Here is a 24,593-nt window from a genome sequence, read left to right as displayed (position 1 = left end):
TATTTTATAAAAACTCTATTGACTCATTGGCAAAACATATTTAGTATGATTTTAAGGGCCTAATTTCTATAAAGATGAAGTTTCAAGAGAAAGTAGCTATGTGTCTTCTATAACATCATTCTACTAAAGTTGCTTGAACACGTAGAGTCTGATTTCTTACCTTAAAATTTGGATCAGCTTTGCGAAGACTTGGAGTCTTGTTGAAGATTCACAGAGAGCAGTTTTAGCTGTACGTGCTGCTGGACACAAGGTTGTGAAATGCTTCTCTCAGCAGTGCTGCACACACAGGTGTAAGGGTGGTATGTGCATTATCATCTCTCTAACACTAAGTTAACTTCCAAATAGCAAATATGTGAGATATAGTCTGTCAGAATATGCGAGAAGAGAAGCAATTATTATTTACTGAGATCTCATTTTCCAAACTTGGGACAAATACAGACATAACACTTAAAGAGCCATGTAAGATATTATAGTTCTTATTATAATTTTTTTTTAGGTAAGTAAACTTAGACTTAGTGAGTGTAAGTACTTTTGCCAAGTTCAGTCACCTTCCTTAGCAATGGAGAAAAGGCCTAATTTAAGGAAACATATGTAAAGTGTACTTAACATTTATAGTTTAAAAAAAAAGTGATACACTGGCACCTTTTGCTGTTAGATGAGAAAATTCCAAGGTGTAACGACTCTTAATAAGCTCTGGGAACCATGTTCCTGAGAAATATTAAGATTCTTTCCTTGCCCACAAAAAAAGTTGACCTGGATTCTTATCTTTTTTTTCTCAAGAGAATGATAAACATTCTGTAAACAGCCAGAGGATGGAAAAATAATTAGACTTTGCATGCCATAAGGTTCTATGGAAACAATTTTACTCTTCCATTATGATGGAAAATTATTCACAAACAATATGCAAGTATGGTCATGTTCCAATAAAACTTTATTTAAAAACAGCAGCTGTTAGACAACATTTGGCTCACTGGTCACAGATTGGTAACCCATACTTGACAGTTTAGACTACTCATCTCTCGATAACTTTGATGATGTACATTATTATTTAAAGAGTTTCATGTGCATTACCCAGATAAATTATTTTACATATTTACAGGATTTCATAAGTACTACTGCTCTAATTTATCTTGCTCGATAAAAAAATATGCACAGAAATATAGAACAAGGATCAAATAAAATATGTAAATAGGACATTTTTATTTTGCATACTGTGGCTTGTCGTACCCACCACCATCTAGTATTTAAAGCACTTAACTGAAGAACACTGCTCTAAGTGCAGCAGAAAAGGCAGTGATCTGAAAAAATATATATTTTTTAAATAGTTTCTTAGATTTTAGTTGGTATGTTACCTGAAAAGTTTCCTTTACAATGGGAGTGCAGATTGTAACAACCAAACTACGTTCTTTCTTTCTTTCTTTTCCTTTCCTTTCCTCCCTTCCTCCCTCTCCCTCGCTCCTTTTTTCCTTCCTTCCCTACCTCCTTCCCACTTAAGTTATCAGCTTTGGTTAATAGCTGTTGATCTTAACATGACTAAATTACTTTTTTTCTTTTTACTTAGGAAGAATGAAATAAAATGAAATGAATATTCCTTTACTGTTTCTGTAGAGCACCCTTGTAGACGGCTACCTTATCTTCGAAATTGCTGATGTGATCCTCTGCTTCATCTGCTGTTGATTCCTTCTAGTGAATTCTTCATTTCAGTTATTGTATTTTTTATTTCTGAGTGGTTCTCTTTTTAAGTTTTCTATCTCAATTTTTATGCTTTTTATTTTTTGTTGTTGTTGTTGAAGTTCTCACTGAGATCATCGAGCATCCTTATAACCTGTGCTTTGAACTCTGCATTTGTTAGGTTGCTTGTCTCCATTTTATTTAATGCTTTTTCTGGAATTTTTTATTTATTTTTGGGAGGAAGAGGACATGATATATGTTTCTTTCTTTTAATCTCTTTATTTTGTCTGCCTTCCTGTATTTTTATTTCTATATATTTATTAGAGCTGCTATGTCTCCCAATCTTGGTAGTGTCTCAAAGAAGGCTGCCCCTGCAGTTCTTCCCTCAAAGCAAGACTATTTGTTTGTTTCCTATATGTCCCTCGTGCCTTTTGAGCTGCTACCCCAACACTGGGGCTCAGAACAAGTGAATTCATTAGCAAGTAGGTCTGTGCCTGGATTAGAAATGCCTGGGACTCCAGTAGCCCTCTGGACTTCTCTTCCTGGCACTGGAACCCTGGAGTGGGGAGCCCGGTGTGGGACTGGGACCCCTTGCTCCTCAGGAAAACTGCCACAGCTGATAAATCCCTTTTGATTTTTAATTGGCACACATAGATAGGGTGCTAGCCAGTTCTGTGTCTCGGACCCTTCTACCAGTCTCAAGTGCCTTCTTCTGTTTATCCTTAGTTATAGGACTTCTGTTCAGATGGGCATCAGGCTGTTCTCAATGTTGGTTGTTCTGTAGTTTATTTGTAATGGTGTCATGGAATAAGATGAGTATAGTGTTTACCTACTCCACCATCTTGACTGCATATCTCAACTCGTAGAATTATGTAATTATTTTGCTCTTTTCAATATACGGAATGAAGGTGCAGAGATAAAAAAAAAATAGCCTTGTGTGAAAGTTACTTAGCTAGTATGATAAATAGCTAATAACTAAACCCTGGAGTCTGTGATATATAAATCTATTATGTTTTAACAATTCTAAAAGCATTTAAAGCATGTATACTCACATTATGCCGTATAACCATTTCTCTTAATGCCACCCACTACCACCACTTCTGTTGACCTCACTGTATGATTGCTACAATACAAAATAACTTAGATGTCTTTGCTAGTAAATACTAGGCTATTCTTTAAAATACACTTAGCTCAAATATAACAAGAAAAGTAAAACAAAACAAAATAGACAAAAACACTTTCCAGTGCACTTAGATTATTCTTCTAAATTTGTTGTAGCTTGAGTTCCTTCACAAAAACTTTCTGCCAGAGCATCGCATTTGGATCTGGGTCTATGGCTCTCCCTCAGGGTCTCTTTTAACTGCACTGGGAGTGCAGTTCCCAGGACCTGCTAAATTTAAATTTATCTTTTTATTATTTCTCACAAAACCAAATTAGAAGGGATATAAATTTTTAAAAATGTTTATATTTCATTGTATTTTCCCACATCTTTCTTTTCAAGTCACAATATTTTTTCTAATACTTTTAATCTCATAATTTTAATTTTTTGCCTCCTCAGTCCAATGCATAAGCTAATTATGATACAGAAATGAACTCAAGCACACAATTAACAGGTGAATCAAACTAATGTATCTACTGTTTTGTTTAAAAACTCTGAGAAAGTTAAAATTGCAGAATTAAAGATAAAGTTCTGACAACTAAGAAAAGAAACAAAAACTATTTTTAAAGTTTGAAGTTTTGTATATTTTTTATTTTTTATTTATTTTTTGTATTTTTTTGAAGTTAGAAGTGGGGAAGCACTCAGACAGACTCCCGCACGTGCCCGACAGGGATCCACCCAGCATGCCTACCAGGGCGTGGTGCTCTGCTCGTCCGGGGAGTTGTTCTGTTGTGGCTGGAGCCATTCCAGTGCCTGAGGTGGAGACCATGGAGCTGTCCTCAGCGCCCGGGCCAACTTTGCTCCAAAGGAGCCTTGGCTGCGGGAGGAGAAGAAAGAGTTAGGGAGAAAGGTGATGGGGAAGGTTGGAGAAGCTGATGGGCACTTCTCCTATGTGCCCTGACCAGGAATTGAACCCAGGACTTCCACATGCCAGGCTGTTATACCACTGAACCAACCAGCCAGGGCTGAAGTTTTGTAGATTTTTAAAAATATAAATGTAATACATGTAAGAGTATGAAAATACAGAAAATAAAATGAAAACAAATGAAGATCAACCACAAAATTTTATCACCCACTATTAGTATTTCAAAGTATAGCTTTTTACATTTTTCTCAAAATATATACAAATACTATTCTTGTGTGTTTGTAGATGTGTTTGAAGTTTGTATGAATATATATCTAAATACAGATTTAGATATATATTATATATTGTCAGAAAATGAAGAATTGAGATCCAGGCTTCTGAAAAAGAGACAAGAAAGCCAGGGAACAAAGAACATAGCCAAAGCCACATCAGTCTGGTTAGGATGCTGCACTAGTATCATAGTCACCTTCTTGTGTCAGTGACACTATAAGACCTTTGACATTTTTACACCTGCATTGACTAATTTCTGTATGAAACTAGTTCTTTAATTCTATCAAAATTTAGAAACTTTAGTTAAAGACTAATCATCTACACCTAAGATATTTATATATTCCTATATCCTCTACTATATGGCCCCTTTGCTTTTCATATGGGATATGGGACCTACTTTCCATTAAGAGTCACACAATTGAAAATTCTTCCAAGAGGAAAAGAGAACTTCAAAAGGTGGATATTGACTAAAATCCTCTATGTTCTACTTTGTTGGCCATTTAACAGCTAAATCTACTGTTCTTAACACTCCTGAAGTAGTTATCATAACTATCAGTAAATCATTTCTCCCAAAAAAGAAACAGTCTACATTTTCATCACTCATCCAGTATCAATACACTACCTCTGAGTGGTGTTCATTTTTTCTTATTGTCTGTTGTGATCCATCTGATTACCTTATGAACTTCTGAACTACATTGCAAAATTAACCCCCACCCACCCAGACACTTAAACAAAAATGAGGAAGACACAAAGTAAAAGAAAACAATTTACTATTCAATCTTATAGACATCATATAGTTAGGGAAAAGAATATGGTTAAGCTACTGTAGACCTCATTTCCATAACTGGTTATGAGGAGATAATTGGTGATTATGAATTTTTACCCCATGTTAGCCACTTATGATTCCTTTATCTTCAGCTAACACCATACATGGTTAATGTTTTTTAGCAATTGGCATGGCTCAAATAATTAGTCCTAAAATTGGTTTCACAGTCATTTATCATAATTTTCTATTAACTTTTTACTTCTAGTTTTGTTAGTTTTCTTTTTATTTAATCATTACTGAAATGGGCTTATTATGCATCAGTTACTATTTCAGGTGTCTTATATATTTTAAGTCATTTATTCCTCATTACAACCCTGAGGCATTGATAGGAATTTTCCCTTTATTTTACAGTTAAGGAAATTAAGTTTACACAAACTTTACATGATTTTCCAAAATTCATTCAGCTAGTAGTTATTGAAACCATGATGATATTGGAACCAGCAGTCTATGTTGTATGTGAAAACTTCTCATAGAATCTTTTTGGTTTTATCTATGATATACTCTATACTCTTAAAGAGGACCAATGTTACTTTTCTTTGATAGGTTAAATCACCCACACAAACTCAGTAGGCTCAATACGTATTTAAAAATGTAGGTGACTGACATACACTGAGAGGATCATTTTGTCTATCTGATAATTAAATGTTTACTCCATTCGGTAAGCATTCAAATGATCCTTGAAACTAGGATTCAGATGGAACATATATATTCTCAGATTCTGCAACTGCATCAGAAGGTCCTTCCCATCCTTCTTTCCAAACCTGCCTTATTACAAATCATTGATTCATTCTTCCCATTTCCCAAACATCTGTTCCTGAATTAGTATAGATTTTTACTTCAGGCCATCATCAGCCTTTCCAGAATGTTGTGGACAATGAGATACAGTGTTAAAAGTTTCTTACACTAAAAATATTAGCCTTGCCCGACCAGGCAGTGGTGCAGTGGATAGAGCACCGGACTGGGATGCAGAGGACCCAGGTTCAAAACCCCAAGTTTGCAGGCTTGAGCGTGGGTTCATCAGGCTTGAGCGTAGCCTCACCAGCTTGAGTTCAGGGTTGCAGGTTTGAGCATGGGATCATAGACATGAACCCATGGTTGCTGGCTTGAGCCCAAAGGTGCTGGCTTGAAGCCCAAAGTCACTGGCTTGAGCCCAAGGTCCCTGGCTTAAGCAAGGGGTCACTCACTCTGCTGGAGGCACCCCTCCCCCGGTCAAGGCACATATAAGAAAGCAATCAATGAACAACTAAGGTGCCACAACAAAGAATTGATGCTTCTCATCTCTCTTTCTTCCTGTCTGTCTGTCCTACCTGTCTCTCTCTCTGTCTGTCCCTCTCTCTCTCTGTCTCTGTCACACACAAAAAAAAAAGAAAAGAAAAAAGAAATATTAGCCTCTTGCATAGATTTTCAAAGATAACTGGAATGGGAATTTGATTCTGCAGCAGTAATTTTTAACTAGTACTAGCAAATCATTCAGCACTTCTTGTAAAACTTGTTCCATCTTTGTTCTCACTAGCTGATGATATCACAGTTGAATATTGAAGAAGGGATTTCACTGTGGTGGTGGGAGTGACATGAAAGTATACACAGTTTGCTTATATAATTGCTTCAACTGATTGCACTTCTGCATCATGATAGAATCCTACACTGGTCACTCTCAACTTTGAAGTAAAGTAGATCAGGTAATACCTAGTTTAGTATGTTTATAGGGTCATTTGCTATCTTATGGTTAGGCAGTCAGACTGTCAAAGTCTAGTGAATGTTAAGAGCTGTTTGTCAAAAGGAGATAAGCTACTTGCTGAAGAAGGCATAGATTTGTTCTAAACTTCATTGGTCTTCATTTTGGCACTCTGTGGTTCCCATTTTGGCACTTGTTTATCTCTGTATACCACATATTCCAATATACCAGAGATAGTGTGTTCACCATTGTATCTTCTCAGTAACAGGGACTTTTGTAGTGCCACAGGCACAAATTAGAGATCCTTCTTTTGACTTGAGTCTTATCAAAAGCAGCACCCTTTCAGGTAACTCATTAATGGCTCAGAACAGCATAACTAAATATGCTATTTATTGCATCCAAATAAAAAATGCTCAACTGTTATGTCTCTTACCTAATGGACAAGGGCACATGTGTCCTTCTCTTTGAAATGCACTAACATGCCAAGGCCAAAATCATTGGATTCATAGAAACCTCCCTAAAATGACAAGCACTGATATTTTGTACTAACGTGTATTATACTGAGATATCCAGACTATCTTCTCCTTCCTACCTTGGTCCTAGCAATATGATATCATCAAGTAATTAAACAGGTCCTGGCTGGTTGGCTCAGTGGTAGAGTGTCGGCCGGGCATGTGGGTGTCCTGGTTCAATTCCCAGTCAGGGTACACAGAAGAAGCAACCATCTGCTTCTCACCCCTCCCACCCTTGTCTCTCTCTCTTCTGCTCCTGCAGCCATGATTCGATTGGTTCAACTGCACTGACCCTTGGCACTGAGGATGGCTCCATGGAGCCTCCTCCTCAGGTACTAAAAATAGCTCAGTTGGGAGCATGGCCCAAGATTGGCAGAGCATTGGCCCCAGATGGGATTTGTCAGGTGGGTCCCAGTCAGGGTACATGTAGGAGTCTGTCTCTCTATCTTCCCTCCTCTCAACTTGCAAAAGAAGAAAAAGAAAGTAATAAAACAGCATATGTCTTATGGAATGAGTATATAACTAAGGATCTTAGCATTGAGAGACTAGTATAATAGTAAAGGAAGATGTTCACATATTCTGGTGTTTTCTGGGATGAAGAAAAAGTTTTCATTAGATTAATATCTATATACTATAATCAGATGCTATAGTGTTAGCTTAAGGAAGGAAATCACATCTGGAACTCAAGTGGTAATTCAAATTATTAATCAATTAAACATATGCTAATCCATTATCTTTCTTCAAGACCTATCCATTTCTCCACTGGACTAAACTAGAAAGTTAAATGAGGATGCAATAGAAATATCCATTCTGTTTTTTTAAAGTTTTGAATGGCTGCACTAATAGTGGGCTTTCCCCAGAGAAATAATACTGATTTTTATTAATTGTTTGGATAGAAAGGAAAAGCCTCAGTGGCTTTTAATTGGTTCCTTCTGCCAAAATAGCATTTACTTCTAAATTTAATGGACTCATGAAATACTTCTGCTGGTTTCTCAGTTATCTTTTCCAAGTGCTTACTATGGAACTGATAGAATAAACATAGAATGCTTTGGGAGTTTCAGTTGGCTGATATGGTCAAACTAGTGGCAAACCTTCAAGCCTTCACTTTGGTGAGGTTGTGGTGTCCTGGGTCATCAACAATTAATGTTTTAGTCAGAATCACAGTCCATTAATCTGTGACAAATGGAGGTGTTCTCCCTTTCTCACAGCACAGATAGTATGATAAATCCTGCAAGTCCTCCAAAGAAGCCTGTGTTTCTCTTGCATGGCTCTGCTTTATCTTCATTGGAGATGTTCTGTGTTTATCAAGGGATGTGTGAAGAACCATGAATCTCTTTCATTTTAGCTATAGTCAAAAAGGCTTTCATTCCCCATGGCCTGGGATGAATTTTTTTTTTCAAAACTACAAAACAGTATCAGTGAAATTGTTTTTGACAATAAAGACTTCCCACCATCACCCCCATTAGAAGGAATGAAGAGACATTGGAATCTTTACATTTGGTTAATTTAACTTCTACCAAAACTTATTAAGGAATCATATATATATATATCATATATATATATCATATATATATATATATTTTATTTTTTTTCTTCTGATATCTTTAGCATGTCAGTTTGGTGTGTAGGCTAGTTGTCTCATCATCACAGGGTGGCTGTTAGAATTCCAGGCATAATCCAGAAAGATTATAGTCTAGACATGAACACGTGGCTATGTCTTCCTATGTTTAATTTTATGAGCAGAATCATTTCTAGGAAGTTCCTAGAAGTCTTCCCTTCATGTTTCATAATTTTTCCACTCAGATTTAAATAGGTCATTAGCAATATGGATGAAATTATCATAAATTACTTGGATTTAAGAAAATATGTCTGAGTAAGGCATAAAAACCATTTTCATGAGTGTCATGAACCTGAGCAAAATTAAGGCTCCATTAACATGGAACCAGTTATGGGATTCAAATAATTGAACAACTGGTTCTCTTTCCTAATGACTGTTTTAAGTATAAAAAAAGATATACCAAAAGGTAGTTTATTGTTTTATGCATTTAATACTTAAATAAGAATAATAAAAGAGGCACATAAAACTAGATTATGTTATAAAAAAGTTTTAAAATATCAATGAAAAATATTAAATAATACCTGACAAAAAAACAATAAAAATTTCATAGGCTATCTGGATTATATACAGTTGGATAATGTGTATGACAGACTTGTTAGTCATGGGAAAGTTGTGAGCATTCTTCCATGGCTTTCAGAATGGGTGATAAGATAATCCTTGAAGTCAATATTTTTATTGGTTCATCATGTCCTAGCTTTCTACTGGTGTCACCCTTTGGGGGACACCAGTACACTCATAATATCTCAGGAAAATTTTGGGCATGACACAAAGCTGAAACAAATGACAGCTTGTCACCCCCTGCTTGTTTGGCACTTTTTCTCTTTCCATTATATGTTTGTTTACTGAAGTAACAAATGCAAGAGAATTAAAATGTAGCATTTCATCAAAGGTATAATGAGTTTTATGAAATAAATAAATAAATATTACAAGCATAGTTCTATCAATTCTATCAATTTTTTTTTTCACCTATGGACGGAACAAACATTACCACAGGCACTTAGCATATGCTGTTATGCAGACAAACATTAAAAAATAGTAAGAAATATAAATTTGTGATTTCCACATTGGGTGGCTGCCCAGACACCCACCTTAGAGAGGACCCTGATTACAAGTGCCATTTCAACTACCAGCTCACCAAGCTCAACAAAAAATTAAGTATTGGTTCTGCTGAAATGATGTGAACTGACTGAATCCCACCACTACGTGAAACATACAATGAATGTTACAAAGGACACCAAAAGTACCTGCTGTTTAGAACTTTGTTGATTGTATATTTATTTTGATTCTGAAGAACATGCAATTATTTTTTTGTTTGTTTGTTTTTGTTTTGTTTTGTTTTTTTACAGAGACAGAGTTAGAGAGAGGGATAGATAGGGACAGACAGACAGGAACGGATAGAGATGAGAAGCATCAATAATCAGTTTTTTGTTGTGACACCCTAGTTGTTCATTGATTGCTTTCTCATATGTGCCCTGACCATGGACCTTCAGCAGACCAAGTAACCCCCTGCTCGAGCCAGAGACCTTGGGTCCAAGCTGGTGAGCATTTTGGTCAAACCAGATGAGCCCTCGCTCAAGCTGGCGACCTCAGGGTCTTGAACCTGGGTCCTTCCGCATCCCAGTCCGTCACTCTATCCACTGTGCCACTGCCTGGTCAGGCCATGCAATTAGTTTTAAATTTCAAATATCTCTGTAATTAGGCATGTTTGTATTTTAACAGACTCTCTGCTACTATGATAGCATATCTGCTTGTTTCCAGTGATTCGTTGTTCTTTTCTCTACTACTCCCAAGACCTACATATACATTTAAACTGAAACCATCTTTCTTTTTTCTACTAGCATGTCTTTCACAAGACATAATAATCTAAAAAATAGCATGTAATGTGAAATTGACACTGCTTATCAGTGTATATTTCTCAAGGTTTTTATTTACCTTCATGTAATCATACTGAAGAATATTTTTAGAAGCACTTAGGTGGATGACACATTAAAAAAATTTCATCTCATATTTTATTTATTCAATGTTTTTAATTCCTGCTCTATAATATACCAAGTAATTTCTGGCATTATAATGGCATTTTATGAAAATAATGGTCAGATTAAATTTTTCTAAACCAGCCAAGGAAAGTATTGCAATAACACACATGTCCAGGTTAGCATATGGGTATAGAATCTCTCAGTATTTTCTATATTTGTAAATTGACTTTGATCTGAAACAATGTGCCCCTCCTACTTTAGTGTAGGAACATTAAAAGTCAATGATTAACTAATTCTTTAATTATAAATTAGTAAACATCAGCATTTTGTCCACAAATAAATTGTTTCATCCTGTAATCAGCCCTTTAGATCAGTGGTCCCCAACGCCCAGGCCACAGACTGGTACCGGTCCATGGGCCATTTGTTACCTGGCCACAGAGAAAAAATAAATAACTTACATTATTTCCGTTTTATTTATATTTATGTCTGAAAGATGTTTTATTTTTAAAAAATGACCAGATTCCCTCTGTAACATCCAAGACTCACTCCTGACACTTGTCTTGGTCACGTGATACATTGCCGCTAAAATTAAACCCACAAACTAGCAAAATGAGTGAAAAACAAAATTCCATTGAAAGTTTTTTTGTGAAGTGGAAAAGGGCCAGTGAGGAAACAGAAGAACCTACGACCTCGAAGAAAAAGAAGGCTTCATTTAACAGACAATACCAGAAGTCCTACGTGAAGTATGGATTTATCGCAACTGGTAATTCTCACGCACCAAGGACACTCTCCATAATATGTGGCTACCGGCTAAATAATGAGGCAATGAAGCCTTCAAAACTGCTTCACCACGTGGAGAACAAGCACCCTACTTTAAAAAACAAGGCTTCTGAGTATTTCGAAAGAAAAAAGCATGAACAGAAGGACAGAAACAATTACTGGTGGCCACTGAGAGCATCATACTTGGTGTCTAATCATATTGCTAAGGCTAAGAAGCGATTCACCATTGGTGAAGAATTGATCCTTCCAGCCACTAAAGACATTTGTCCTGAACTTCTAGGAGAGGCTTCGGTTAAAAAGATAGCACAGATGCCTCTTTTGGCTATCACCGTCACACGACGCATTGAGGAAATAGCAGAGGACATTGAATCACGACTGTTGGAAAAGGTTAATAAATCACCGTGGTATGCTCTCCAGGTTGATGAATCTACAGATATTGACAACAAGGCAATGCTACTTGTTTACAATGCTACTTGCGCGTTATCTTTATCAAGAGGATGTGCATGAGGATATGTTATGTGCACTATCATTGCCAACCATGCACTTTATATTTGTTTTTGTGTTGTATCTTATTTTTAAGGCATGTTTAAACATTACCATAGCGACTGGAGAGTGTTTGGAGGCAGAGAGGATGTTACTCACGTTATGTTGTTGGTGCGATGTTAAGAGGATGCTTCTAATAAAGTTGCATACGAGTACACAGTGGATTCATGTTTATTTTTATTGTGGTAAGTTCATGATTGGTAGCGAGCCTGAACCTATCATATTACATATTGATGTCAGACATGAAACGTTGTCAGAATAATAAATTTAAATACAGTCTGAATTATGAGGACATGCTCGTTCCTTCTTTAACTTAGCCCAATAAGTATCTTAAGTTCGACAATTATATTTTAAAAATACCACAGTTTTTATGCTGGTTGCATAATTTTATTTTGTGCATTTATCCATCCCATCCTAAAGGCTGGTCTGTGAAAATATTTTCTGACATTAAACCGGTCCATGGCCCAAAAAAGGTTGGGGACCACTGCTTTAGATCATACTTGAATCTAACAGTATATAGAAAGAACAAATAGGTGGTGTTGGTATAGTGGGGGAAGCATGCTGATCATTGGCCTTTTTTGACAAGTTAAATCTTTTAGAATAAAGAGTACTATCATGTTTAATCTGGAACGAACACTCTCAGACATATGAACTTCTCAGGCGAGGAGGACCAGTAACTTTAGATGACCCTTTTGTATCTCCAGTCCAATTTCTTGGGGCATAACTCTTCAGATCAGGACTCTCTCATTCAAAGATGTAATAATCCTATAAATTCAAATAACATCAGAAATATGAGTCATAGAACTGAACTTTGTTTTTATATTTTGGCTACCTTTAACCAAAGCTACAAGAGATAGATGACACTGAGTTAAGTTAAGAATTTAGAAATATGGGTATATCGTGTACTTTCTTTATGCTATCCAACCTTGTGCATTTTAAAGTTGCTACCCAACTATGAACTCATTGAATTCTTCTTAATATTTATGATGGCATCATTGCTATATCCTGAAGTTTTTCCTTTCCTCCAGTGGGTGAACAAAGACTATATGAATAAGACTTGCATCTCTGATGCTAAAAGGAATGCAGTTTAAGATTTTTTATTAAAATGCTAATAAAACTTCCCTGTCTTCAACCCTAATGCACTCAGCTAACTTAAAAGTTTAAAACTTAAAAGTTTAAAAGAAAAGGAATGAATGTATTAGCTTTTTGATGACTGGCTAACACTGAGAGAGTTGGTAATGGGAACATAGCTACTGATAAGCCTCAAAAGTCTACTTGAGACTGTACTGCTGATACCACACCACAAGACTTTGCATTATTTCCACTACTAGACATGTCACATTGTACTTTCAGTATATTCTACTGATATATTCATGTCAGTTTCTTAACGTTAACAATTATGAGTGAGAACCTGAACACGCTCATGCTCTGGCTGACAGTGTACAAGACGAGGGGAGTGTCCCTTTTGGCATCCACTGATCCACTGATAAAAGTGGACTCTGCTTTTCAGTAGATTAATACAAGTAAGAGATTTTTACCATATAGAAAGTGTTAGAATGCTAGCTACCAGAAAATTAAACTCCTTCCCCTCCATTTAGCAAATATCAGGCACATCTTCTGTGCTAATAAATAGTGATCTGTATTATCATTTAAAAAAATAGAATGTATACTAAGAAATTATGTAAATATTTAAAAACTAGCTTGAGGTACTGAAGAAAAAATTTAGAACTATATACAATATGTCAAATATACATGTAAAACTGCCTATCAGTAGTCATGAAGCTTATTTTTTTATATTTATTTTTACTGTAAATTTATAAAAGTCACAGAAATATTTCCATAGCTTTCAAGTCAAGAGGTAAAGTGTAAAACTGAATTTTATTTTTACATTATAATGCCAAGAGTTATAGGTTGAAGTTTAAGAAAACATCTTGGAGGTTCCTAGTTCATACCATATGGGACTATTAACCAAATGTCATATTTTAATAACTATGCAAAAAGGAACAGAGTTTATTAGAGACACTTAGTAAATATTTGTTAAATGAATGAATATGAGTTCTATTATTATTTTTCTTTTAGATATTCATAATTTCACAGAAGAAAATAGTAATAAGTATCTAATAATAGAATAGCTTTGAATACAATAGGTATCTTCAAAATGATAATGATAATACTAATAATTATTATAGTGTATGTTTGTAGAATTGAAATTAATTTCTATATCTGTTGTGTTCCAGGCTTCTTTCCTGAGCTTTAAAGAGAAATAAGAAAGAAAGAAAAGGAAAGAATTGTAATTTTAATATGTAACTGAAATATATAGTCTTTATGATAATACACCATTAAATGTAGTGGATTTGTTAATATTATTGTATATATTTAAGGCATGTTAGACAAATGTGATGGCTAATTTATTGTCAAACAATAGCTAACATACCACTACATTTCTCTCTCTATATCAAATAACATATATTTCTGACAGTTTAAAAATCATATTTTAGAGATTTTTCTCTAGGAATATTAATTGGGCACATTCAACCAGAAGAAATAAGAATTTTTTAGCAGAGCAAGGTAAACTCCACAGTACTTGTGGTTTTGTACATTTATTACAAATTTTATTGCCAATGTATAATATCCACTGGGTAAATATGGGTTTGTTCTATTTATTGCTTTATATTAGTATAGGTCAACTATTCATAGATTAGTAGACATCAAAGGATTGTAATTGTTTTAGATTAGCTATGACAATGAATAGCACTATATTTTTATGTAAATGCCACCAGTTATAGACATATGTGCTATAGAAAATATCAACTCCAATTTTATGTCTCTAATTGTTAATAAAATATTACATATTTTTTCTGTCTTAAAAAACAATGACATAGATTAATACAAAATAATTTTAAAATGTTCTTTTCCACACTTCATTCCTTTAAACATAACAATACATTAGCAGCAAAATATGACAATAATTTTTAATAGACCTAATAAGTGTGCAAATTATATTTTCTCATAACTTTATATTAATCTAAACAAGTCTTATAGAAAACCTGTCAATTATAACATCCTATTGCATCTGAAAACAGAGTTAAAATATATGAGTGAGCATTATCAAATACATTTGAGGGTATCTCCTTTTAATGAGCTAAACATTTAAGTCATTAATAATTAGATAATGATATAAGCACTACTTTGAGTAGTTTACTGATTGCTGGGAGGTAGGGTAACTAAGAAAGTTTTTTTTTAACTCAGTTAATTTCTTACCTTAAGACTTGTATTAGCAGGTCAACAATCAAAACATCTTTTCAAAAGCATTTGCAAATTACACATTTTGTCCAAAGTTTTAAAATAGACTAACACTTAGGCAGTAAGCATTCTAGAAGTACTAAATAGTAGAATACTGTATATATATACTTTTATATGATTTTATAATCAATAATTGACTATAGGAGAAACTAAAAATCTCTGTGTGAGAAATTACCTTGTGACTGGGAATGTTTGTAAATTAGCTAATTGAATCCAAAAAATATCTATGGCTAAAAATAAAATTATGCCAGGAATGCATGCCCATAAAATGGCTTAAAACCAGAATATACTATTTAAAAATAATTTTCAAGAACTTAGAAATATTACAAAAGGCAGTAAAGAACATTAATCATGATAGTTTCCAGGTCCATACATGTTGTTGCGAAAGGTAAGATATCCTTCTTCCTCACGACTGCGTAGTATTCCATTGGGTATATGTACTACAGCTTCTAATCCATTCGTGCACTGAAAAACACTTGGGCTGTTTCCAGATCTTAGCTATTGTAAACAATGCTGCAATAAACATGGGGGTGAATTTCTACTTTTGAATCAGTTATATGGTATTTATAGGATATATTTCTAAAAGTGAAATACCTGGGTCAAAGAGCAGTCACATTTTTACTTTTTTCAGGAATCTCCATACTGTTTTCCACAGTGGCCGCACCAGACTGCATTCCCACCAGCAGTGCAGGAGGGTTCCCTTTTTATTTAAGGAATACTACTCAGTCATAAGAAATAATGACATTGAATCATTTACAACAAAATGGTGGAATCTTGATAATATTATACAGAGTGAAATAAGTAAATCAGAAAAAAACAAGAAACTGCATTATTCCATACCTAGGTGGGACATAAAAACAAGACTAAGAGACATGAACAAGAGTGTGGTGGTTGGGGGGGGGGGAGGAGAGGGAGGGAGAGGGGAAAGGGGAGGGGGTGGGGCACAAAGAAAACTAGATAGACGGTGACAGAGGACAATCTGACTTTGGGTGATGGGTATGCAACATAATTGATTGACAGGATAACCTGGACATGTTTTCTTTGAACATATGTCCCCTGATTTATTGATGTCACCCCATTAAAATTAATAAAAATTAAAAAAATAAAAAATAAAAAAAGAACATTAATCAGAATTAGAAAATCTGAGAAATGAAGTGGCAATTCAGGTAAGTATTAAAAGTAAAAGAACTGAACTAGAAAAAACGCTAGAACAAATATACTTAGCAGACAAATCAATAAGAAAAAGAGCATCAGGCCCTGGCCGGTTGGCTCAGCAGTAGAGCGTCGGCCTGGTGTGCGGGGAACCCGGGTTCGATTCCCAGCCAGGGCACATAGGAGAAGTGCCCACTTGCTTCTCCAACCCCCCCTCCTTCCTCTCTGTCTCTCTCTTCCCCTCCCGCAGCCAAGGCTCCATTGGAGCGAAGATGGCCCGGGCGCTGGGGATGGCTCCTTGGCCTGTGCCCCAGGCGCTAGCGTGGCTCTGGTCATGGCAGAGCGATGCCCTGGAGGGGCAGAGCATCGCCCCCTAGTGGGCAGAACGTCGCCCCTGGTGGTCGTGCCGGGTGGATCCCGGTCGGGCGCATGCGGGAGACTGTCTGACTGTCTCTCCCCGTTTCCAGCTTCAGAAAAATACAAAAAAAAAAAAAAAAAAAAAAAAAAAAGCATCAAAGAAAGATGCATTTTAGAAAATAAAACAAAAAAAAAGTAAAAAATTATTTTAGACAAATTAATAATTACTGAAGATACACAAAGAAGATACTACATATAACCAACAGGAGTCCCTGAAGAAAACCAAAGGAAAAGAACAAATACTCAAAACTATAACAAAGAAAACTTTCCTGCTGATATTTGAAGTTACATATTGATTATAATCATGACCTAAAGATATCAACCTGGAATTACAAAAACAGAAAGTATTATTGTAAAATTCTGTACTTTAAAGAAGAAAGCACAACATGGCACTGGACATCATCAAAAAATGACTAGGAGGAGATGGAGGGAAGAGAGTGAAGAAGGATAAATATATAGTGACAGAAAATGATTTGACTTTGGGTGATAGCTATACAATATAATCAACAGTTCAAATGCTATAGAAACCTTTACATGAAACCTATGTACTCTTATTGATCAATGTCACCCTGTTAAATTTAATTTTTTAATTAATGAATGGGATTAAGTCAGACTAAGGAGTTTTTGCTCAGCAAGAGAAACTGATAACAAAATAAAGAGACAGCCAACTAAATGGGAAATGATATTTTCAAACAACAGCTCAGATAAGGGCCTAATATCCAAAATATACAAAGAACTCAAAACTCTACAACAAACAAACAAACAATCCAATAAAAAAATGGGAAGAGGACATGAACAGACACTTCTCCCAGGAAGAAATACAAATGGCCAACAGATATATGAAAAGATGCTCATATTCTTTAGTTATTAGAGAAATGCAAATCAAAACTGCAATGAGATATCACCTCACACCTGTTAGATTAGCTGTTATTAACAAGACAGGTAATAGCAAATGTTGGAGAGGCTGTGGAGAAAAAGGAACCCTCATCCACTGTTGGTAGGAATGTAAAGTAGTACAACCATTATGGAAGAAAGTATGGTGGTTCCTCAAAAAACTGAAAATAGAATTACCTTATGACCCAGCAATCCCTCTACTGGGTATATACCCCAAAAAGTCAGAAACATTGACACGTAAAGACACATGCAGCCTCATGCTCATTGCAGCATTGTTCACAGTGGCCAGGACATGGAAACAACCAAAAATCCCGTCAATAGATGACTGGATAAAGAAGATGTGGCACATATACACTATGGAATACTACTCAGCCATAAGAAATGATGACATCGGATCATTTACAGCAAAATGGTGGGATCTTGATAACATTATATGAAGTGAAATAAATAAATCAGAAAAAACCAGGAACTGCATTATTCCATATGTAGGTGGGACTTAAAAGTGAAACTAAGAGACATTGATAAGAGTGTGGTGGTTACGGGGGGAGGAGGGAGAGGGAGAGGGAAAGGGGGAGGAGGAGGGACACAAAGAAAACTAGATAGAAGGTGACAGAGGACAATCTGACTTTGGGTGATAGGTATGCAACATAATTGAACGACAAGATAACCTGGAGTTGTTATCTTTGAATATATGTATCCTGATTTATTGATGTCGCCCCATTAAAAATAAAATTATTTTAAAAATTAATTTTTAAATAAAATTTTAAGAAAATGACTAGTAAGGGGAAGAAAATAAGTTATTATTAGCAAAGAAAACCAATTTTAAAAGAAAATAGGTAACATACTTATGATACACAGGGTAGGAGTAAGCATTGTGAGCCAAAGATGTTATATTCAGAAAAACTAACATTGAATTATAAAGAGCATTAAACTTATTATTTAAGAACCCCAATGTTTCCTTTTAGGTCTTCCCAACAATCTTCTATGCAATATATTTCAGACAGCCAAGGAACTAGTAATATATATAAAGATTAGTAGTGAGCATTTAAATACAGTTACTCATAGAACTAAAGCTAGGTGATGGTTCTTCTATAGCAGGGTTATACCTACCGTCCACTTTTGTATCTCTGTTAGTAGTAAAAATTTTTAACCGCCCACCGCTTCCACAGTAATGGTGATTTATAAAGTAGGGAAGTAACTTTACTTTATAAAATTTATAAAGCAGAGTTACAGCAAGTTAAAGCATATAATAATAATTACTTACCAAGTACGTTATGTCGGATTTTCACTAAGTTTGGCAGAATAAATCTTTATAAAACAACTTACTATAGTTAAATCTATCTTTTTATTTATACTTGGGTTGCTCTGCTACTGCCCACAATGAAAGCTGGAATGCCCTCTAGTGGGCGGTAGGGACCAGGTTGACTACCACCATTCTATATCCTCAAGAATCAGGATTTTTGATGTGGAAATGAAGAGAGTAGTGCTGTATGAAAGAAATTTAGTAAAATCTCTGCAATTTTGATTTATCTTTGGAAGTATCAGTATTAATTCATGATTATTTTTTTCTTGAAAAACGCATTTATATATACTTGAGCATGTTATTGTGCATGCCTGGGTATGTGTGCATGTGGTATATCCAGGCACTGCCACTGCAAAAACAGAAAAGCAATGACTGACCCAGTTGCAATAAATATAACATCCAGATTGTGGCATTGAAAGAGCATTTTCCACTAAAGGAAATTATGGCTTCTTGGAGAAATTGCATGTCTAGGACAAGGTAAACCTGGGATGGTTCTTTAAATCAGGTAGCAAGCAAGCTATGGAAGACTCCAGGGCCCAGGGCCCTGGTCAGTGGATAGAGCATCTACCTGGTATAGAGATGTCTCAGGTTCAATTCCCAGTCAGGACACACAGGAGAAGCAACCATCTGTTTCTTTTCCCTTTCCTCTAGCTCTGCTCTCCCTCTTCCCCTCTCATAGCAAGTGGCTTGATTTGTTTGAGCCTGGTTCCAGGCACTGTGGATAACTCTGTTGGAGTGCATCAGCCTCAGGTGCTAAAAAAGAGCTCAGTACCCCCATCAGCCCCAGACTGGGTGCCAGGTGGATACTGATTGGAGCTCTTGTGGGAAACTCTCACTGTCTCCCCTCCTCTCACTTAAAAAAAGAAAAGAAAGAAAAGACTCCAGATTATGTCATAAGAATTCAGAAAACAACTTAAAGATGCCTTTAATTTGGTTAATTCACAATTTATAAATAAGATATAGTCATTGTGACATATTGAAAATTATTAAACACATATAAATCTAGAAGTTCAAAATGGTATTTTAAAAATTGATCTTCAGAGTATGTGAAGCAGTTAAGTCATTATCTTGAAAACTAGTATATGAAATAAAAGAATTAAGAATTTATCTTGCCCCAGCCTGTTGGCTCAGTGGTAGAGCTTCTTCCTAGCATGAGGATGTCCTGAGTTCAATTCCCAGTCAAAGCATGCAGGAAAATCGACCCTCCGCTTCTCCACGCCTCCCCCTCCTCTTTATATCTCTCTTTATTTCCCACAGTCATGGCTCAGAGCAAGTTGTCCCTGGGCATTGAGGATGGTTCCCTGGCTTCACCTCAGGTGCTAAAATAGCTCAGTTACTCAGCAATGAAGCAATGGCCCCAAATGGGAAGAGCATCTCCTGTTGGGTGGCTTGCTGCATTGATCCCAGTCAGGGTGTATGCAGGAGTCTGTCTCTCTGCCTCTCCACCTCTCAATTAATTAATTAAATGAATGAATGAATGAATTTATTCTGCCTTTTCTATAATGGACTCTACTACTGGGCTAGAAAATAGCAGAATAGAGGACATGTCTTGTTATAAACGTGTCCTAGCAAATAAATGAAATAGAAATGATGGAATTAGATAATTACATTTTGCAATTATAAATTAATTAACAAACTTAAGAACTGAGTATCAATGATTACTAACAAATATAAAAACTGAGGCTCAGATTGATTATTGCAATTATACAGCTACTCACAGCTAGTCAGTACATAAGTAAGGATCCTAGAGCCCAGTTTAATTAATTTGTCTTAACTCAAGGTTTATGCTAGGCTTTTTACTTTTGTGCCAGATGTTGAATACTAGAATAATGCAATTTGTATTTTATCATGTGCCTTGATTTATCAGACAAGATGTTACATGATCATTAATATCAATAACTTTCATTTGAGACATACAAGGCAGCTCATTAAATTTAAATCACATTGAGTAAGTTACTAGATTTTCATTTTTTTCAGTCCTAATTTTTAATGAAAAATATTTTTCACTGGTGTATTTTAAATCTCTCAAGTAGTATTTACAATAAATTTTTAACAAAGAACAGATCTCATGTTCAAAGGCAAAGCTATCTATCTAAAATTTAATAGTATGCTTTTGTTTTTGCTGTATTTGTTTTTGTTTTTACAATTAATTCATAACAATAAAAAGTTGCAATTGTTTCTTTTATTACAGCAGCAATATAAAGTTTCATTCATGTAATAAAGAAGCCAGTTAAAACATCACATCAGATAAGTTATAGTACGAATGGTAGGTATACATGATCAGACAAAAATTATAATTCGTTCTGAAGTAAATAGCTTTTGGAAATACTGTGATAAGTAAAATTCTATTCTAATAATATGTTTTAAAAAATTAAGTCATAAGGGATTAAGAAGTATTAATGGTATATTTGGGGATAATTGGAAGATAAATAGTATGCTTATATATTTTGAGATTATCTTCTTTTCTTGACCATTACACAGCTTTTATTTTTTTAATTATATTTATTGAGGTAACACTGGTTACCATAATTATACAGGTTTTGGGTGCCCAATTCTGCAACAGATCTCTGCACATCATAATGTATGTTCAGTAACCCTCCAAGTTAAGTCTTCATTCATCACCATTTATTCCCTCATGGCTCTCCCCACATCCCCCTTCCACAATCACTACACTGTTGTCTGTGTCCAATAGTTACCTTTCTTTTTTTTCCTGTTCTTTTGTGCTCAATCCCCCTACCCCCATCACCCAACCCAACCCAACCCCAACAACTGTCAGCCAGCTCTCTATGTATGAGTCTGTCTCTATTCCGCCTGTTAGTTTATTTTGTTCATTGGATTCCACATACAAGTGAAACCATATAGCATTTGTCTTTCTCTTACTGGCTTAGGTAACTTGGCATAATGCTCTCCAGGTTCATCCATGCTGTTGCAAAAGGTAAATTTTATTTTCTTTTTTTTTTTTTTATGACCTGGTAGTATTCCTTTGTGTAAATGAACCACAGCTTTTTTATCCACTCATCTATTGATGGGCACTTTCGGCTGCTTCTAAATCCTAGCTATTGTAAATAACACTGCAATAGAACAAATATTACAAAAATTTATATAGACCACAACAGACCCCAAATAGCCAAAGAAATTTTGAGAGAGAAGAAAGTATTTGGAGATTTATGCTACCAGATATCAAACTAAACTGCAAAGACATAGAAATCAAAATGGTACTGCAGCATAGTACTGGCATAAAATACCCCAAAATATAGATTAATGCAGTGGTTCTCAAAGTGTGAGCCAGGGTACACTGGTGTGCCCTAGAAGATTTCCAGGTGTGCCCTATGGTATTCCAGAGAAATATGTGCCTGTTGGGGACCAAAAAACCAACAAGGTTTTTGGAGTTTAGATTTTTGGGGGACAGAGGTGTGGGGATTGGCTGTGAACTGACAATCTGCCCAACCCCTCGCCTCATTTGCCTGATTAGGTTGCAAATGGGTGTTAATCTGTAGTGCTGGATTGTTTACACTACCCCCCATGTTCCCCGGAAAGACTAGAGGCAAGTTTTTTCTATCCTTTGTTTGATGGAAAATTAAGATGATATGTATGGTAGGGGATTTCTTGCACTCAACACAATTAAGAGTAAAAAGAGAGGAATTCTTCAAGTATTGACGAGGAATGAGAGTTTTCCTTTCAAATATATGCCCAAACATTGAAGAAATTGCTAAGACACATAGGCTCATGTTTCTCATAAACACAAGAATGAAAAAAATTTAACACATTTGCACCAGGACCTGCTTAATTTACTAAATCTTACTAAGAATGCATCTATATATATAAAAAATAACTTTTTGTCATTTTTTATATTTTTAACCCCTCTTTTCTACAAACTCTAAAAAGCATAACTCAAAAAATGTAACATAAAAATGTTTTTTTAATGTCAGAATAAATTTAATTTTGTATTTATTTTGTTTAATTACCATAAAAGCATGCTTGGACTTTATATTTTTTCTTTAATATTTGACTTAATTATTATATTTCTAAGAAATTTGTACATAGTGTATCTACAATTATTTGTAGGATTTTATTTATTATTATTATTTTTATTTTTTTTTGTATTTTTCCGAAGCTGGAAATGGGGAGAGACAGTCAGACAGACTCCTGCATGCGCGGGACCGGGATCCACCCGGCACGCCCACCAGGGGGCGACGCTCTGCCCACCAGGGGGCGATGCTCTGCCCCTCCGGGGCGTCGCTCTGTTGCGACCAGAGCCACACCAGCGCCTGGGGCAGAGGTCAAGGAGCCAGGGCCTATTTGTAGGATTTTAAATGAGCCCTGACTTCAAAAAGTTTGAGAACCACTGGATTAATGAAACAGAATAGAATGTCCACAAATCAACCAATGTCTACATGGCCAATTAATATTTGACAAAGGAAGCCAAAGCATACAATAGGGTAAAGACAATCTATTCAATAAATAGTGCTGGGAAAATTGGATTGATATGTTCTAAATAAAACTAGACCACTTAATAAGAGGGCCTAAAGCAAGGCTTAAATGCTCCCCCAATAAGAGGGCTGAGCTCTCTCAACAAGCTTTAACCAGAGCTGACTGTATACACTGACAGTTATGTTATGTGTCCTGGGGCATATAGAACAGTGTACACTACCACAAAACTGTCATCCTACCATTTTAAGATTCATTACGTTCGGTTTAAATGACACTTTGTTGTTGTAAGTCTCCATTAAACATGTCCTTTTAAAATCTTTGTCATTTACTACCTCAGTGAGATTTAGAAGCCAGATAGATGACATTAACAGTTAAGGAGGAGGTTAGTCAAGCAGAGCTCCAGCACAAACTACTAGGATACTGTGAGATAAACAGACAAATGTAACATATTAGGTCTTTGCGCCAAGGTCAGCCCTTGTAGATGAAAGAAAATCCTTTAGGAGAATAAAATTCTAACCCCATACCCAGAACACCCATGGAATTCCTCAAGTTGATAGTTTATCCTTTACATTTATCTCATTAGCTCCACGACAATAGACATAATTTTACTGTTTCCCTGAGACACCTTCAGGTAGAACTCTGGACTTTTGACACTGAAACAGTAACCTATGTGTTTTCAAGATACTCTTATATATGGACTCTTATATTTCCCCAATATTCTTCACAAAAGGTCCCCTTACTTCTGAATCCATTCATTTTAATTTCTATGGATAATGGGCAGGTTAAAATATTCTAACTAATGTGATTAAATTAAAGCAAAATTATCTATCTTCAACAGTTCACTTTCAATTGTGTCAGAGACACATCTGAGTAAATAGAGGGCAAATAAACATGGCAGGATGAGAAAATACATATACATTGTAGATTTTGACTTTTAAGACATTATCAAATCTATTTTTCTGTAGTTAAAGTAGCATCAAAACAGTTGACTTTCAGTTAATTGAATACATATAAATCAAGTTGCTTTTATCTACCCATGTTGAAAATCACTTTTTAGTCTGACCTATGCCAAGGCCATGTGTACTAGGTGATTTGATATTATATAATCATATTTATGTTATTTTTAAAAGCAAGAAATCAGAATTCATTAAGGAATACTTAATCTAGCCTACACTTGCTATGCATCATTGCCATTTCT

General features: G+C 35.4%; 1 protein-coding gene across 20 annotated transcripts in view; it reads left to right on the top strand.

Annotated features, from left to right (window-relative positions):
- PTPRD (protein tyrosine phosphatase receptor type D) overlaps positions 1 to 24,593 on the top strand; it is a 2,469,774-nt gene that overhangs the window by 836,097 nt on the left and 1,609,084 nt on the right. The window contains exon 1 of one of the 20 annotated variants that reach the window (XM_066368141.1): positions 21,215 to 21,230. The exons of the other annotated variants lie outside the window; for them this stretch is intronic. The gene's annotated coding sequence lies outside the window, so the exon portion shown is untranslated. Of the gene's footprint in view, positions 1 to 21,214; positions 21,231 to 24,593 lie in introns of those variants that run through there. 20 annotated transcript variants of the gene reach the window in all.

The sequence above is a fragment of the Saccopteryx leptura genome, chromosome 2 (genome assembly GCF_036850995.1).
Source record: "Saccopteryx leptura isolate mSacLep1 chromosome 2, mSacLep1_pri_phased_curated, whole genome shotgun sequence".
In the NCBI taxonomy this organism is placed as follows: domain Eukaryota; kingdom Metazoa; phylum Chordata; class Mammalia; order Chiroptera; family Emballonuridae; genus Saccopteryx; species Saccopteryx leptura.
This window is presented reverse-complemented; position numbering and strand designations above follow the sequence as displayed.